Source organism: Patella vulgata, chromosome 4 (assembly GCF_932274485.2).
Source record: "Patella vulgata chromosome 4, xgPatVulg1.2, whole genome shotgun sequence".
Lineage (NCBI taxonomy): Eukaryota > Metazoa > Mollusca > Gastropoda > Patellidae > Patella > Patella vulgata.
In genome coordinates, this window is record NC_065882.2 from 71423407 (window position 1) to 71440806 (window position 17400).

The following is a 17400-nucleotide window of genomic DNA, read 5'->3' on the forward strand; positions in this document are numbered from 1 at the left end:
GTTTCCTCCCACTGCTAAAAGACCCCTACGCGCAAGCGGATTATTGAAATAAAATTGAACCTTATGTTAGTCCCGAAATGACCTAGTTTGTTTCGAGTGGACGTTAAACCCCTCTCTCTCTCTCTCTCTCTCTCTCTCTCTCTCTCTCTCTGCAGATAAGATGAAAGAAATGTTTTCCGGTAAGCGGCGTTTCGCTCCTGCGTCCAGTGGAAACCATGCTGGAGATTCAAATGACGATAGTTGTTTTGGATTGCAGTCTGCAATTGCTTGTACTGCAAAAAAACTTTCAAACTTTGTATTTTTTTTATCTCATTACTGACATCATGGTGTTTTACTGTAATCTTGTGCAATATAACAAAAGAAGTCCAAGTAACATATGGGAGCCGCTTTGGTTCGGTGAGTATGGAGTTGGCTCGCTAACCTGGGGCTCCCGTGTCCGGCGTGGTTCCCCCTTGTCAGTGGTGCACGTAAAATATCCCTTGGCAGACGGAATTCGATATAAGAGTAGGCCGTAGCGCGGATGTCCGGGCAAAATTTCTCCATAATAACACACTGGATACTTCTTCCTTAGCCTAGTCAGAGCAGAACAGGAGGATGTTAAACACCATTTCATTTCCCAGTAATATAGACCCAACGAAGGCTGGCTGTACGTAATATAATAATTGTATAAAGTCACTTGAGATTGGTTTCGGTTATAGATGTCATGGAATCCAGATCCTATCATTCATATCTGTTGTTTTCAACTAGTTATCTTTAGACTTAGTTTTGACAATCGCCTTCATAACAGGATCTGATAGCATCTCCAATTCAGTAATTTAGAGATTTGATTGACGGCCTATGCGACCTATTTCAAAACCAGTAGACTCCTGTTGAAAAACACGGTCGTCAATTTTGTTTATGAAACTTTCCGGTGGGAATATCATTTTTCCAAAAATGGTCGCAAACATTGTAAATTCTTTCATAGTTCATTTTGTAAAAGACCAAACACCATCACTGGACGATAGAAAGTTTGAAATAGTCTATCCACCAAAATTTCGTACAACTCATCCCTAATCCCAACAGGTGATTCCATCCTCATGGGGTTTCTTCGGATCCTCCGGTTTCCTCCCACTGCTAAAGACCCTTACGCGCAAGCGAATTATTGAAATAAAGTTGAACCATGTGTTGGTCCCGAAATGAGCTGGTTTGTGTCGAGTGGACGTTAAACTCCATTTCTCTCTCTCTCCAACAAGTGATTATTTTGGTGTGCGAAAAGGAATTGTAGCAATGTATTTGAAATAGTGTCTTAATATGCGAGTTGGTGTTACCACCGTGATCCCATAATAGTTAACAAGATATCGGATCCCATTCTAGATCCCCGTAGCGTAAATAGTCACAAAATTAAGCTCCAGTACGGGTTCCGACACCCTTATTCTAAAGTTTACACGTATACATGAATAATACAACCGTATATATTTATTGCGAGAATTGTTTCAGTTCCCAAGGGAGGTAATACCACACGGTTAATTGCCTTTCATTAAATGGTAATATAAAGAGAAGTAATGCGGAATTTGTGCCGAAGAAAAATTATAGACGAGTTGATAGCAGTGGAAATTATACTTGGGAGAATGCTATGAATCCACAACTAGTTGTGTAGAGACAGAACGCAATATCCCCCGTAGAATTGAAGAATTGATTATGCATTTGCTATAAGCGGATTCTGTGTTGGTTTATTTTTTGTTCCGTTAAATTGTGTTATTTTGTTCAAGGAAGCAGTGAGAGAAAACGCAATAAGACTTTTTTTTATTATAAGGTAAAACTGCTGCACCAGTTCACGCAACTTGCCATTTAGCCATTTCGCTTCACTAAGCTTTCGTGGAAGATCACAAGATTTGAGGTGTTTAAAGGCCGGAATTTAAAGCTAAAAGTAAGATAAATATGAACCAATTTGTCAAGATGTTATGAAATCAATATTTCCAGAATAAACCCTGTGATGCCGAATCTACATGCAAGTGTTATAGTGAATCTTTGTATTCAGTTTTGGTTAAAGAAGCAATTGACCAATGTCCGAAGTGATATCGCACTAATGTGTCAAGTCTTTCGACTATTTGAGCAGTGACGGATCATGGCGAGGGCAACAAAGCAAATGCCCAGGTCCGGCGATTTGGTGGCAAATAAATTATGTTTTTTTATATTTTGTAGAATTGTAGAAAAAACATAATGAATACCCATTTCGCAAAAATCGTGAAACAAAATGGACCTTTTTCGATGAGTTTTGAAATTATTAGGCGAGGAAAAAAATTAATATCAACGATTCCACGTTCGGTTGGTTAGCAGCGGGAATTTGATATCAGAAATGTTTCCATAATCCGAAACCCGAAATATTATTTCTGGTTGACAGGTAGCGGTCTTGTTAACTGTCCAATATTCCGTCGCGTCCCCGTTTATCCGTTTCGACCGCCGTTTATCCGGTTCACCCCCCCCCCCATAAATATGGTCTCTCCTCTGTATGCCCCCCCCCCACCTCCCCCAAATAATTTTAGAAAATACAAAAAAGTATTTATGATATGTTTCGGTAATCTACACCTTCTTCGTTGATTAATTCCCACTCAGTCATAGACTTGCATGTTGTAGAGTCGGATTGATTCTTACCAACCCCATCCTGCTGTAACCTATAAAAAAATAACACGTGAACCACTTGCTCCTCAAAGTTTTTGGGTATAGGTTCAACGCGGCGAGAATAGTCATTTACTTTGATACAATTACTGCGTTCGGTCGACAAGGCTCTCTTTGTTCGGATAAGCTGGTGATTTGGCGACGAACAGTATCTGGTCAGTTCTATTTATCGCGACGACCAGTGTCTGAAATACGGCCAAGAAGACCCCCCCCCCCCCTCATATAACTAAATCGTAATGAAATGTTTTGCTTCTGAACTGGGCTAATGAAGACGGGCATACGCCATACAGAGTGCTATGGGGAAAATTTTGCACGGGCAGCGGCGCTACGGCCTACTCTTATTTCGAATTCCAACTGCCAAGGGATCTTTTACGTGCACGCCAATTTGTACACGGGACCTCGGTTTTTCGTCCCATCCGAACGACTAGACAGCTGTCCTTGTCAGGCCCTCCGTCCTGCATCACTGACAAGGGGAAACCACGCCGGAAAATAACTAAATCGTATTTCGGCCTTATTCCCACACGACTGGTAGCTATGCGGAACTATTAATTGTGACTAAGTTTGCAATAAAACACTAGTTTACAGAACACGTTGTATAATCCGTGCACACTAATGATCAATAATTAATATCAATGAATTAATTTGATTGCCAATGTTATTAACTAGGGTGATATTTGGTTCCGGATCGTTGGGGTATTGACGCGATTCAATTGTCTATAGATTCGGACGCCAGCTTTAATGGGCAGACGAACTGTAAATGCGTACTAACGATAGAACTGGAACCTTCAGTCATTTATTATAGATTCATGGGCATTGATCGATTAATGATAACACGATTATTATTATTGTGTCATGTAATGGGTGAAGGTGACAGTTGGAGGATATTAAGGGACTAGACGATGTGCTATGAATTATTGAACGTATGTTTCCATTGCGTAAGAATTCAAACGCAACTGATAACACCATTGTTAATAATCATGTCGCTTACATCATTTATATTATATATAGGTAATTTTATTCATGAAATACACATCCAGACAAGTAGGACCTTAAACCACATTTCATTTTGAATTACATATATAGGCTATGGGGGCATGTTCTATAATCTATGTGTATGTACTGGGTGGGGACAGGGGCTATAACAACAAGTAAATGAACAAAACAATATAGATTATTTACTGGAGTCTCGAGATATATATATATATGTATCTGTATCCGGTCAGATGCACTGGAGAGTGTATAATTGATTGACATGTAGGCTATTTCAAAAATGTCTTAGTCTGTATCCTTTTGCGCCTGTTGTATAATATGTCTGAATATTTATATAGTCAGAGAGCGCTGCCCTAATCAGAAATTAAAACCCTAATCACCTTATACCCACAACGACAGCTCTAAATACCGTCCTTTGCAACTAACCACATACCTTTTTGCTTTAAGTTGACCGCGATATCATAACCATGGAAGCAGACGTTCACATCAACTAATTCTTTATTCGTTATTACCGTCTGTGCTTTTCACTCTGACAGTCTGAGTTTCCGGCCCGAATATCCAGACGTCTAGTCAAGTTCTCGGGGCTCAGATCGGTTATTTAAATACTATAATGTAGATATACTATTCAAAAAAAGTAGGGGATATTTGATTTTGGGGGCATAATACTAAAATATGCAAATGACTACGAAAAAAGTCACTATAGAACCTAACAGAAAAAACATTTCCAGTTACATGTGACGCCCAAACGCACCAATAGCTACCGCATGGAATGCAGGTGATGCTTGGGATCATCATGGGGGTCCAACCCAAGATTTGCACGACTCTGACTTTGAATGTTACAGTCATTGTGGCACTGAATTCCAGGGTGGAAACATCAGTTTAATTGTTTTAGTGACCAGAAAACAAATTTTGATATGCGTCGGCTTACCCAAAATGAAAGGTTACGTGCCCTTGGCATGCTACAGATCGGCACAACACAGGCGGTTGTGGCGCGGACGATGAATGTTTCTCAGTCTGTCATAAGCAGGCTATGGTCCAGATACCGTGATACACAATCTGTACAGGACAGACCACGCTCAGGTCGACCAAGGGCGACAACTCAAGCCCAGGATCGATTTATCCGTACCTTGGCCTTGAGAAATCGTGTCATCACAGCAAATCAGATCAGCGCTCGTCTTCAAACAGACACTGGTGTGAGAGTGAGTGGCCAGACGATTCGGAATCGACTGCATAGGGGTCACCTTCGCGCCCGACGTCCTCGCGTGATCCCTTGTTTGAGAGATCATCACATTCAGGCAAGACGTCGTTGGTGTAGGGATCGTCAACACTGGGATAATCGACGCTGGAGCAATGTGATGTTTTCAGATGAGTCAAGGTTCACTGTTGATTTTTTTGACAGACGTAGGAGGGTGTGGCGTCGTCGAAACGAGCGCTTCCAAGACGTTAACGTCATCAGACATGATCGATTTGGGGGTGGTTCTGTTATGGTGTGGGGAGGCATCACTGTTGCTGGAAGAACGGCTTTACATGTTGTTGCAGGGCGTGTTACAGGCCAGTACTACCGGGACAACATCTTGGCAGTCCATGTTGTGCCGTTCGCACGACGTCATGGCCGCCGTTTCATCTTCCAGGATGACAACGCAAGATGTCACAGGGCCAGGATCGTTACAGGTTACCTCCAACAACAGAACATCACCACATTACCTTGGCGAGCACTGAGTCCCGACCTCTCCCCCATCGAGCATGTCTGGGACATGCTTGGACAGAGGTTACGTCAACGTCAACAACGTCCTGCCAATGTCCAAGAACTTGCTGCTGCGTTGCAACAGGAATGGGACAATCTGGACCAAAATGACCTTAGACGTCTCATTAGGAGTATGCCACGTCGGATCAATGCTTGTTTGGCAAACAGAGGAGGATTTACCCGTTACTGACTTGGTTGTGATGCTGTGGTAACTTTGCTGTTTGACCCCGGGTATCATTTTACCCTTATAATGGTCAGTCTGTGCCTTACTTAGTCTAACGATCATTTGGAATAAATCGATGAATGTGAACTTCATTTCATTTTGTCATTTGTTTCTTCGTCAGTTTCATTAGGTGACTTTAATAACACTTAAAAATCAAATATCCCCTACTTTTTTTGAATAGTATAGTTCGTCGTCTAGCCCATGTCACATGCTACCTTAACTCCTACACACAACATGTCTTCTTCTGAATAATTATTCTAACACTTCAATTGGCCTAACACATAATATTACCTCTGTTCAACACTGTTATTGGTATCTAAAATAGTAGGTATCTAACTAACCTTTATAAGTGAGGGATTTTATTTTTGGTTCAAGTGTTCGCGTTAAAGAGGCAAGGTTGATTTGTCGGGGTTTTTTAAAATGTGATTTGGCTATATATATTTACTTGTAATTGCCGAAACATACGCGTTTCAGCGTTCAGTGTAAGTATTACACAATTTTGTTTTACCGGTTTTCAAGTGTAGTGGTCACTCCTGAAAACTAGGTAGGTGCGTCTATAGTTATTCTAAATATGAAATTCTTTAATATTAATAACATGTATGTTCTTACTGAAAGCGGCACATATGACATGATTTCCCCTTTACTGTTTGATAATCTAGATGTCTAAGTTGGGTTACAATAATCAGGGGAACTCACAGTGTTTAGCTATCAGCACATGGAATTGTGTTAAAGGGGACCTTCACTTTAAACCGGTTTCTAAATACTGATGCACATTTACATACAATTTATGTCCCATTAAGGAATAAAGAAATTAATGAATTCGGAAATTAAATTAAATGGGGTTTTACATCTTACTTTTCTGCACAAACCCGAAAACAAGCATTCTTCATGTAGTCTAGGAAGCCACGGTGGCTTGCTGGATAAAACGTTGGAAGTTCTGTTGAATGTATATTGACATACACATATGATCGGACTATTATCACCAAATCACAGTGACAGGTTGTTCGGATGGAACAAAAAGATTGGGTCCCTCGTACAAGATGGCGTGCACGTAAATCAACCAATGACATTTGAAGTTCGAAATACATTCCAGATATTTTCCCCTCATTTGCGGTGTTGATTTGCTGCACTTGTTTATTGCCGTTTTTTTTCTGACGCTATTCATTATTCTATTTTAATATTACTATGTTGAACAATGCAATTGACCATGGAACTGTCAATATCCGAGAAAAAAAAATGTCGAAATTTTCCTAATTGACACTCAGCATTTGGATATTATAACAAAATGTACTAACTCACCGCGTTTTATGTTTAATTCTGTTTGAATAACGCGCGTAATAAAATATTTTCAAACGTTGTTCATGGCGTAATTATATTGTAATTTGTTAACTTGTCGATAATTTCAACGGTACAGCAGAGCCTCGGGATTTTCCAGCGTTGGCTCGCTAACCTGGAGGTCGCGTGTTCGATCCCTGCATTGGCCGAGAAAGTTTATCGGGATCTTCCGGCGTGATTCCCCCAGCTAGGACATAAGGCCTAGCTAGGGAAACGCATAGCCATTCGGATGGGACGTAAAACCGAGGTCCCGTGTACACATTGGCGTTGCACGTAAAAGATCCCTTGGCAGTTGGAATTCGATATAAGAGTAGGCCGTATGGCGTATGTCCGTCTTTATTAGCCCAGAACAGAACAGTTAAACCCAATTTCATTTCAACTGGGGTGATGAAGACGGGCATGCGTCATACTGTATGCAATGACGGCAGTCGACTAGGCAATGGCGGATTACCCATATACCGCATGTAGCATATATAAATTGTATAAACGTCCGAGTGCAAATATTCAAATAAATTTATTTATTTTAGAACATAACTATTTTTGGGAGTGATGGGGCTCGAAAGGCGACTCAATTTACTTACGTGCGCCAGGGCTAAGTCATAATCCGGCACAGCAACTAGGTACTGAAAAATAACAAGTAAATACGAGACTTGAGCTCATCTAACTAAAGTGCATTTCAAGAGTCGATTGACAAACAGAAAAATGAGTAGGCCTATCAAGTATTACGGAAGATAGGCCTACTAATTGTAGGCCGGTAGGGGGAGGTTCCGAAATTTCCTGAATCGACAATGGCCGCTGTATATAAATGAGTATTTTGGGGAATACTAATCCTAACCCTAACCCGTTTAAGAGGGGTAAAAGGTAAATTTGATCCAAGTTCAGTCTTCTAAATAGGGTTAGGGTTAGTATTCCTCAAAATATTCATTTATAAAAAGCGGCCATTGTGGACTCCGGAAATTTCAGAACCGCCCCAACCAGCCTACAATTAGCAACTCCCAATTATTACAGAACGTTTCAACTAACTGGTTAATAGGAGGTTTGACAATCTGGCTGTCGGACTACCAATTTAAGGTAAATTGGACTAATTGGTTACCGGTCTGAGACGTTGGGCAGTAGGTCAGACCTAATCGAAAATAAAATAAAACGGTGATTGCAGTCAGCGTCAAGTGACAGTAACGATGATAACATGGTGAGTAAAGGAAAAAAATGGACTGCTCCGACTCGTGGTATTAAAAAATTCAACATTGACCGATCGGTTAACCTAAATTATCAACTTCATGATGGATCGGGCTGTAAAAAGCGGAACGAAATGTGGAATATAATGGTTGTCGATATGAGCAGAAAATGAAGATAGATGGAGTTTTTATGTAAATAACGAGTTTTACTAAAGTCATTACTGAACAAAACCAAATGAAATGTTTAAAATCAACGCTATTCAGGAATACTGTGATGTTTTTTTTTCTTCTTAAAGCCTCTCTTATTGGGTGTTGCAATGATGCTTCTAAACAGCACATTTTTTAAAATCAGTATTTGGACGTTATTTTGTGTAACACGTTTAGTTTATTCGATGAACGACTAGAAAAATGGTTTTGTCCAATATTATCAATGATTTAATAAATATTTTGATTTTTTGCACGTTTTAGAAATAGAAGATAAATCGGGGACTATTCTATTCTGGGTTAGAAATTTAACAGTATTATCAAATAATTATAATACTTCAACGCTATTAATGATTTCTGCTCCGAAGAGAGAGAAGTGGGGTTTAACGTCCACTCGACACAAACTAGGTTATTTCGGGACTAACATATGGTACGATTTTATTTCAATAATTCGCTTGCGCGTAAGGATTTAGCAGTGTGAGGAAACCGGAGTACCCGGAGAAAACGCACGAGGTTGGACAGGCGACCCTACTCCCTGTCACGCACAATTGGGGAATCGACACCACGCTATTTGACTCAATGACAGGCCTTATGATACAACGCTCACGCACTAACCATTCGCCCCCCCCACCTCTGCTTCGAAGAAAAGTACAAGTCGTTGAATGAAACTATCAGGGCATGAATAAACCGATAAGACAAAGGACTGGTACATATACATTCCAAGACAAATTCGGAAATCATAGCTTAGACTCTTTGTACATTGTTATGACCCTTCTCACTTAAAAGCATTGTCCTTAATGTTATTGCTTAAAGATGATGCATTTTGTAAGAGCTAAATCGGTCTAATGCTGATTAGCCTTAAATGTTATATAAATCATTAATTAGACATTTATTCACATACCAAACCCATAATCAACTCTCTAGAACATCGAATGATTTGGTTTTCCATGGATTTAAACACTATTGCAAGTTTATAATTGAATTAAAAATGAATAATCGAGACTTTGATTATTACCGTAACAACGGTAGCAATGACAATCAAAGGTAGCAATGACAATCGAGACTACAACTTTCTTCAAACTCTCACAACACTGCTCAGAATGAAGTAATTTGACTGAAATTTTCAATATACTCCCTTTTCATTATTTATATTTTAACTATTAATGCGACAACTGTCGGTATTTTTTTCATCTAAATCTTACATAATGCATCTTTAAAAAATGGGAGATGAATTCACGATGATTTTTTCTTTCAGACCACTATTCAATAGCATTATACTATCTTGTAGCCATTCAACAAACATGGCCAGAGCAACCACCACATTGTCTAGAAAACGGTAAATTTGCCTCAAAGTTAACATTGTCCTAAACTAATCTAAATCAAGATTCTCATTTGCTCTCTAGAATGCATGCTCTAAATGCACGGACAACAAAAAGGTCCCTGAGCATTTAGTAATCAAACGAGTTAGCGTCAGTTATGGTTAAAAATCAATATTGCAGACTCAGGTCAATGGGCTGAGCAAACCAATTATCAAAAGTGTATAACAAAGAATATTGTGGACTTGTGGTCTCTATATACGATGTTGGCAAGATTTCGTCAATGAAGGGTGGTAACTGATAGTGTACTTGTTAGAAATGATCTGATCTGAAAACATCTGAAGACATTATACCTTCAATGGACTTTGATGCTATCAGTAGTGACTATATCAGTCATAAAGTTTAGGGAAAGAGCTAAACACTTGGAACTATACGAAACTAGCCCATCGGCATATCGCTAAGTGAAGCGTTACTTGAAAAGACTGTATTTATAATTTTGAAATAAAACAGGATTCGTATGATAAGTGTTGTTTTTCAACCATGATATGTAATTTAACTTTCCTTTCGATATCGGGGGATTTGGGCTAATGGTTAGCATGTGCGCTCTGTATCATAACGTCTGTCATTGAGTCAACTGGCGTGGTTTCGATTCCCCGTTTGTACGTGACAAGCAGTAGGGTCGCTTGTCCATCCTCGTGGGTTTTCTCCGGGTCCTCTGGTAATCTCCTACTGCTAAAGACCCCTACGCGCAAGCGAATTATTAATGAAATTGAACCATGTGTTGGTCGAGTGGACGTTAAACCCCATTTATCTCTCTCTCTTTTCGATATCGTCCCCAACCGATAGTTATATAAGTCGAGCATCAACCCCTCCCCCCCTCGCCCGTAAGTGGTGCAGGACGGGGTGGGTTGGGCTGGAAAGAACGAAAAACAGAGGTCCCGTGTACGCGGTTTCGTGTACGGACAAGAACAGTTGGAATTCTAAGCGCACTGCATGGTGTATGCCCGTTACATTAGGTCGGTTGGTGCTGATCAGTAGGAAATGAAATGAAATGGGGTTTAACGTCCTACTCTTCTTCTCTGACTGGGTTAAGTAAGACGGGCATACGCCTTATAGTGTGCTATGAGCAAATTTTTTCCCGGAGAGCGGCGCTACGGCCTACACTTATTTCGTCCATCCGAATTACTAGACAGCTGTCCTTATCAGGCCCTCCAAGATCAATAGGACGTTCAACCCCTTTTCATTTCATTTAGTACGACAAAGGAATATATCTTCACATTTTTCCGCTTGGACCATTTCTATGTATTGAATTAATCTTGCCGCGAATGTCCCCAGGTTACAATCATAATCTTGTCTGTTTAAACTATGGATATTGTATATTATAAGTTAACAAGCTTCCTAGAAAAATAATTACTGTATCAAAAGATGCAACCATATCAGAATTCCAAATTCTTGTTTAGCTATAATTTTCATTGTATTCTCTGATCTTTGCTGCGGGCAAATATCCCAGTTTGTCTTCCGTGAATTATTTTACGCCTTATATGACGAAATACATATATACAAACATATATATGAAAATTAAAATGTTGAGGAAAGAACAACAGTATTATGCGTCTAGTGCTTTCAGTTTCATCCGAACATCTTCAGGCCTTTAATACATATTCTCCATTAATAATTATATCTCATGTACCATTTTTGGACCAGCACTTTTAGGCCCCAACCGCTACCCATCTTCCTCTTGTTTTTCTAATTGGGGGCGATGCCCTTCCAAAAGGGCTAAGTCTCCGTCAATTCAACCAGTTCTAGGCTGGTAGAAGATCCCCCAACCTGGGAAAAAAATCCGAAACAAATGATTATTGCTTTTTTTATAAGGAGGTATGTACATAGTACTCCAAGAAAAAAATCCACTGCATCCCACGTACCTTGGGAAACGTAGTCGCGTTTATCCAGCTGCTTTCCCTTTGTGGTGATGGATCCTGTCTTGTTTAAGTTCTTTGGGGGTCCATGTTCTCCTTTAGTATGGTTGTTGGGTTGCATGGGAATGATATTGCAGATTTGGTGTCGTAGTTAGTCGACTTTACCCCATGGTGCTGACTGGCGTGGTCTCTTCTCAATACTGGCGATATAATCATCTTGGTTCTTAGGTTTGGTTTTGGGTACACACTTGAGTTCGCGTGACAATACAGAGATATGGTCAGATTGATAATATGTTCATGCTGAGGTGTTGTTAGCAGGTGAGTTTTAGTTGGTTGATCTTATTGGTTCTCTGGCTTTTCACAAGAGTGTATAGCTTGTCATTGGCTTCAATCTGTTGCAGAGAATGTTATAATTATGTATCAGAAGTTAATGTAGAAGCATGCTGGACTTCAGATAATTTGAAAATACACTACTTTTCATTCCTTAATAAGGACGAGAAAATCCTCAACGAAACGTCACCAGAAATTAACATCTTACTAACTTGTGATTTAAATGTAATGTGACATAAGGTAATTCAAGGTCAGTGAGCAGTTGGGATTCTTCTGCCCAGGGTTCATGACCAGTATCATTAAGGTCACCAGGAGATGCAGTGCTATGATCAGATAAAAGGTGACGGTGAGCGAGGTGAGACAGTTATTGTTTGGAACGGTCCGATTTACATCCTGTACGCTCCGCAAGACAGGGGTGCTTCATGGCGGGTAATGCTTTGTAGTGGCTATTTATGATTCGTTGGGATATGTTGGTGGTTTTCAGTTTCAGATACATTTTATACGTTAGTCATGTACACTAGCTTTTGGAGCAATTAGATTTCTGGCTGGGGTACCCCACCACTGAAAAGTTATGGCCATTGTCATTCTTATGCTCAGCATTTTGCAACATATTTCGTGGCTCATCTGGCTTAGCCTTTGGTGTGGGGCAATTAGGAACTTCTGAATGGGACGATAGGAATATTTTCCCAATACTAACCAATATTATTGAAGTATTATGTTAGTATTTCACAAGATGTGACCCAAAACAAAGCTCTTGCTCCAATAAAAAATTCAGCAAATATATCCAAGTACAAAGCTATAACATGGTTTAGCTTTCTCTCTCAGGGTTAACAGAGTGTGTGAATTACGTAATATCTAAGTTTATGAATATTCATTTATGGTAATTTTACAATTTAGATAACACAACAGACTTGGTAATAAATTTATCGTGTCCATAACATTTGCTTAGAATATATTGTTGAATAAATATGGTGCATTGCGTTCACACGTGCATTAATTAAACATACATTATGCAAGAGCTAAATCTGCTATTTGCAGGTCTTTCTTTAGGCCTGAAATGTTATCTAAATTATTAATTAGGCATTAATTAACTTATCCAGACCAAAATCAACTCTCGGTGGTATCGTTAGCCTGCAATATTTACTGGATTAATGACCCGGTCTGCTGCTTCTGATTAAATCATAAAATGGATAACTGAAACTATTCTACCGACTTTAGTAATGATGGTCGAGGCTAGACCCAAAATTAAATCGCTAAATACTCGATTTAGAGTGGATCAATTTGACTGAAATTTTCAGCAAATTCCCTTTACCTTATCTAGTTTTTAACTATTATAGTGAGAACTACCAGCTCTTTATCTCCCATAATGTATCTTTAATTCGAATTAAAATTTAAAAGACAGGACCTCAGGAGTAAGAGTATGCATCCCGTGGTATTTCTACTTTATGTACTAAGCAACAATTTTTATGTAAATCTCAGGCATTAACAATCTAGAGGTTCTCCATTGTCCTCGACGGAATTCTAAACTGGACACACTATGAGCTGAGTACCAGCAGTTATTTTTTTTTTAAATATGTATTCTAGTAATATGATACGTCATAACGGAGAAATAAATACATCTGTTTTCAAAAGATATTTAATAATTTAATAGTAAGTCATCTAATTTACTTAAGACTCCACTTTACAGAATATGTAGAAAGGATAGTGTATAGGTCATGTTTGTTTGGTCTGGAAAACTGACTCAATGACTATTATCAAAGGTAGAGAATGAGAAAATTAAATTGGGGTTCGTCTATACAGAATAGTACGTGGTAGATCTATGCTATTGCTGGAGCTTTTGCGTTGACTAAATCCATGGCGTGTAATCCTCCGTAAAAGAAATTATGATAAACTGGTCTTTACTAGTTTATGGAACATGTTTGCTTGGGACTGCAATGTCAATCTCTTAAGTTTACGGGGCACTATATAGAAAAAATTGATTTCAACTTGCTAGTTTTCCAATATTACTGTTTCCTCCATCGGTTCGTTCCAAATCTTACACAGTGAAGGAATATTGTCTCGTGAACAAACACAGAATAACACGCGCCAGTTGGATGTCTCTATTCTTTGTCTCCATGCATGCATGGCCCAGTGAGGTTTTCAAGGATTTCAATTCAAAATGCTACAATCAATTCGCAAACGTATTGTAGTCTAAACTTTAAAAATAAATAATTATTTCATCATAAAGGAAATTGTAACGCTTTAAACATATTTTATTACTGAGTTAGAGTTTTGGCTCCTTTAAATATAGACATAGACTTCGGTACATAATGAAGTACAAATTATAATGTACACGTTGTCATTATGATTAATAAAATATATGCTTATATTGTCGCATATATCGATCATAATTTAAGCCATCATAATGATGAACGTTACAAAATCCCATCTATGGTAATTTGAAGAAACATTGTTTGATTTACATCGCGTATGGCTCTATTCTTTGGAACCTTAAAATAAACGAAATGGGTCAAAGGGCACCGCATATTAATGTAATATGAATGTATATAAAGTGCTTTATATTCAATTTTTCAAAATTTTGTTGTAATTTCTAATCAATTATGTTCGGTGAGATACGCGAACAATCCGATTTTTTAATGTTCAATATGTCTTAAATATTTGATATTAGTATCCTGTATTGTCATAACAAGATAACAATATCAGTATTGATTAAAATGTACAAACGTTGGTTTTTATTTCCTGTTTTTAATTTCGAAAATGGAAAATATTTAACTTCAATGCATCACGGGAATCAAGTTTGATGACAAATTGCCTTTAACATTCCCAAATTGGCGTTGATATTAAAAAGTTTCCAAGTCTCTCTTAGCTCTTCATCAAGTAAGACCTGGCGATAATAATCTTAATCCCAAACTTTCTATGGTTCACAAACTGAACTAATGATTACCAAGTATCGTTTTTAAACCGAAAGGCGCTCCGGGCACAGGGTTTTTAGCGTTAATCGCGATTCGTTTTTGTATTGTTATGGACATTCTGGAATGTTTTGGTTTAATGACTAACTTTAAAAGGATAGTTAAGAAGAAGGAAGTTAGTTAAAGAGAAAAAAAAAGAATCCAGGAAGCTAAAATGGGACAGATTTGTGGAACGTACAATTAACTGTTTTTTTTAAGTGTGTAATATTTGTTGTGTGACTTTGAAATGTTAAATCGGTCTTAAAAGAAAACATTATATCACTGTTCGTGAGGCTAATTATTTGAGGGCAGAATATTCTTGTCTTTTTTTCTCTAGATACTGGATGCCTCTTTAAGTTATTACACATCATTGTACCCAAACTTCCTCTAATACAGAAAACTCTAGTCACGTCGTCTGCAAGTCAATTGACGTCTACGAGAATTATTGCCCGTGGTAAGCTCGCGCCATGACGTCTTGCTGGCAGTTCCTGGCAATCAGCTGACCGTTTGTAAGAAATCAATGAAATAAGAAAGGGAAGTCTAGAATTGTGTTGTACTACACGTCTTGGATAAAATGGAATCAATGCACGAATAGAAAGCATTTTCTCCCAAATGCTCATTTAGTCAATAAATTGAATTAAATTTTGTGTGTAGGAAGGAAACTCTTAGTATTGAAGGAGTCAAATATATTTATGTTCTGTATCCATGTGTATTGATCTAGTTAAATATAGGTATTAGCACACAATTAACGTGATTATAGGTACGAGTCAATCAGGTTTAACTAAGATGTCAATTACGTTTCAGTTTATTTTTTAACATCTGACAAATTGTCTTAGTAAATGGTATTCAGATCACGAGGGGTTCGTTTTGTGGTGAATAATGGGAATTTTAAAAAAATAATTATTTAAAAGAGGATCTGATGGGTTTGGCGGGTAGTCTGCCATATCACCAGAGGTGAAAGCGAGCGTAAACTACTAGTAGTAATAGTGTTATGTGTTTTAGTATTAATATATAAGAGTTTATTTCCATATAGTCCGGTAAACATAATAAATGACCTAGAACAAATTGCAACAGAATTTTTCTCGACGGAATCTGGTGGAGGGGTCCCTGAAGGTCTTCCAAACAAAAATCGTCCAAAATAAATAAAAATAGGTTTTCGAGTAGTTAGCATAAATCCAAAATGGCGACCATTGGCACCTTAAAAAAACTCCAATATCTCGGGAACGGTTGTGTTGGGGGGTGTTAATGTATTACGAGTAGATAGGAAAGTGGTACAGATGACTCAGAAAAACATAGCTAAATGACGTCCCTGTGACGTCATACCGTCATACGGCCAACAATTAGCATAAATCCAATATGGCCGTCATTAATTAAAACTCCGATATCTCGGGAATGGTTGAGTTTAAGGGATGTAAATTTATTACACGTAGATATAGGAAAGTGCTACCAAAGAACTAGAAAAACAATGCCAAGTGACGTCCTTGTGACGTCATAAGTCATACGGCCAACAATTAGAATAAATCCAAAATAAAAAGATAGTTTTTCGAGTAATTAGCATAAATCCATTATGGCCGCCACTGGCACCTTAAAACTCCATATCTCGGGAATGATTTATAGGGTGTAAATATATTAGAGTACACTGTAAATAATATTTGTGTATTTTTACCGTAAATTGACAGGCAGAAAGTTGCCAGTAAATTGACTGTATTTTAACACTGACTTGTAAATTTACACCTAAGTGGTAGATTTGGATTTACAAAAAAACAGCAACCGAATGACTAGACATGTATTTTGTCCGAATCAGTGGCGACCCCATTCCAGAAACCATCATCATCTGTCATTATTTAAAGATCAAAATGAGGAAACACGTCGTGGTCGAGAGAGAGGAAAGACGGTTGGCAATGTGAAGAAGCTGTATAGATCAGAGATTCATTCGCTTTTCATGAAAACAACATTTTTTCAAAAGTTTTAGAGCAGCCCGTCACGACCTCGTGTGAAAAGTACTCTGCGATCCCAGCTGGTGTGGCGACCCCGAGGTTGGGAACCCAGAGTCTAAATAGTTCCAGTTCAGTGAATGTACATATATAGTTTTTGTTTCATCCCGTTTCACTAAGTTAGTGGTGATTATTGTATCCTGTTAAAAGTATATATTTTGACAGGTCAGTGGCAATTAGTTTAAACAGATGATAATTCAACTCCGTAAGAGTCATTCTGGGGTCAATTCAGAAATCGAACTGGACTAAATTCAGAATCCGAACTGGACTGAATGGAGAAACTCAGAATTTAAGGTCATATATTTAAAATATATATTCTGGTTAATGTAGCTAAATCGCTAATATTAATTTAGGACCTAGAAATTGACCCAAATGGGTCGCAACGCATATAATAATGTATTATGAATGCATATAAACTGATTTTACATTCCATCGTTACTGTTTTACTGCCATTTCTAATCAGGTATGGCAATCAAATGGCAATCTCTAGCGTCTGGTTATTCCAGTCTACACCGATAGAATGCTCTCCAGGTAAGAATATGCCGTCGCCGTTTGGCATGACATGTGGAA